This window comes from Myotis davidii, unplaced genomic scaffold, assembly GCF_000327345.1.
Source record: "Myotis davidii unplaced genomic scaffold, ASM32734v1 scaffold458, whole genome shotgun sequence".
In the NCBI taxonomy this organism is placed as follows: Eukaryota; Metazoa; Chordata; class Mammalia; order Chiroptera; family Vespertilionidae; genus Myotis; species Myotis davidii.
Window position 1 is genome coordinate 3307592 of NW_006289819.1, and position 2635 is coordinate 3310226.

Genomic DNA, 2635 nt, shown 5'->3' on the forward strand with positions numbered 1-2635 from the left:
CCGAGCCTGAGTGCCGCCCCGAGTCCGCCCGCCCCGCTGCGCTGCTCCCGGCTCCTCCAGAGCTTGTTGTGTTTTGGTTTCGGGGAGGCGGGGGCCAAGACTTTGGTGAAAGTTTAGAGACTGAGAAGGCTTGGGAGACCTAGCCAAGTCCCTCCCCTCCCAGAACAGCTCTCCTGGCTGCCCAACCCCCCCGCATCCCCACCCCTCCTGGCCGACTTCTCAGGCTCCTCCTCCCAGGGAATAAAATTACAAGTCACTCCAGCTTTCAGATGATTGATCCCCTCTCACCCCTGGGAGTGGGCTCCACAAAGGAGCCCCCTGCTCCGTCCCTGCCTCTCTTCCCTCCAGCTGGGGCCCTGGAAGGAAGCAGATGTCGTCCCCTTCGGGCGAGGCTGGAATGAAGCCAGAAGACCTGGACCACTTCGGGGGCTGGGGCTCCAGTTAGCCTGCCAGGTCCCCCGGCCTTCTGCGCCTGCGTTGCCCCTAGAGAGGCTTCTGAGCAGATTCCATTCCCTTTGGAACAGCACCGCTAGGGATGTGGGCACAGCTGGGTGAAGGCCTTGGTCCTGCTCCTCAGAGCTGGAGCTCTAGAGGTAATCCTTTCTCCAGGGACCCTCCTTTGACCACTGGCTAGGTCAACCCTACTCTGGCCATTGTGCTACAGGGCTGCGGACACGAACCTGGGCCTCCTCTTCTCTCCCCGGGGAGACAGACCAGGGTTCCAATACCAGCTAAAGGAGACTTTGCCCAAAGGAGGTTTGGCGAGCCTCAGTTTCCTCCCGGAGAAATGGAGGGGATAAGCTAAGGTAATGATACTTGTATGGGAAACACATTGCACCAGGCTCTTCTGGGAGCGATGTTTGGCAGTGGTGGAAAGGGGCTCCACATTTGCTTACCCTGTGAGAGCCACCAGCTTTCAAGGAGAAGGGCCAGTAAGGACTGGCTGTCAGAACAGTCCTTGATCAACTCCCAGCCTTACCTGAGTACGTTCTTCACTGTAGTCTGTCCAGGAAACAGGTTTTATTTGTTCCCTGGGGACAATCAACCTCTAAGCAGCAGAGGCACACATGCCAAACTTGTACAAGATCAATTGACGGGTGAGAGTCCACTTTATTAACTTACAATCAGAGGCACTGGGCAAGATAGCTGGAATCAAGCACAGACACTTCCTGCTGGCCGGACTCTCCGCCATAGGCAGGTACTCCACAGACCTTCCCCAGGGCCCTGCCATCTCAGAACTTACAACCTCTTCACGTTGGAGACTTGATCAGATCCAAGAAGACAGGCAGGTCTCATCAGCAAGATTTTCATTTTTACTTTCTGCCACACCTAGCAGGTATAGGATGTTTAGGATTTATATCCTATGAATGAATCGTAGGTGTCTTGTGTGTGCATGTGTGTGTGCGCACACGCACGCGGGTGCGCCTCTAACTGAGCAGCCTGTGGTGTCTGTGGATTTGTGCAGGTGTGTCTGTGTGGAAGAGCGACTGTGTGTGCACTGCAGCAGCTCTGTGTAGTGGTGTGTGTGCGCCCACCTTTGGGGACTGGGCAGATCTGATCCAAGCGCTTCTTGCCTCTCCTGCCAGGACATACTAGTACAGTGATGGCGAACCTTTTGAGCTCGGTGTGTCAGCATTTTGAAAAACCCTAACTTAACTCTGGTGCCGTGTCACATGTAGAAATTGTTTGATATTTGCAACATAGTATAAAGAAGATTTATATTTTTGATATTTATTTTATATATTTAAATGCCATTTAACAAAGAAAAATCAACCAAAAAAATGAGTTCGCGGGTCACCTCTGACACGCGTGTCATAGGTTCGCCATCACTGTTAGTACCTTCTGCTTCTGGTCTCTCCCTCCCACCTGAGGCTTGTCAAAAAAGGGCCACCACACAGGGAAGGCAGGAAAGAGGCTGTTGGAAGAGGACCCCCAAGTAGTGGAGTGGGGACAAGGAAAAAAGTGAGAGGAGGGGGCCATGGTTCCTTTCCCTCTGACTCGGGGTGGAGAAGTGAGAAGAGACCACTGTGTCAGTGAAGGTTCTTAAAATTGTCATGGCCCAGGGAAAGTGGGGCTTTCGCACCTCAGACGTGGAGGCACCATACAAGGGAGGCGGAAGGGGTGTTCAGGATACTTGGAGCCCCTCAGGCCTGGCTGGGGGTGGGGTGCTCAGGATTCAGCCTTCTGAGGCCCTACCAGGAAGAGAGGAAGACCATGGGGAAACAGCCTAGTTCCTTAGACCATGGGTGGGGGAAAGAGAAGATTTCCCCTGGGATGTTTGGGGAAGTTAGAGATATTGCCCAAGGGGTTTTTTTTTAGACAAACAGATGACATAACAGAAAGTATATTTGTATACATCTAGAAAGATTGATAAATGTGTACATTGTGCCCATCTTGATCCAGATAGGGCTTCAGGAAACTGCACAGTGAGTTGAATCCTGAGAAGCTTGTAAGAAAAATTCTAGTTTGAAAAGCTGTTTTCATGAGACAGGGACTAGAGCAGCTGTTTTTTTCCAACCAGAGAGAGGCCCCAAGGGAGGCAGGTCTGGGCTGAGCCCAGGTCAGAGCTGGGATGACCTTCATCCTTTGGATGTGGGCAATTGACTCACAGGATGGGAAGGATGTGTGAACACCC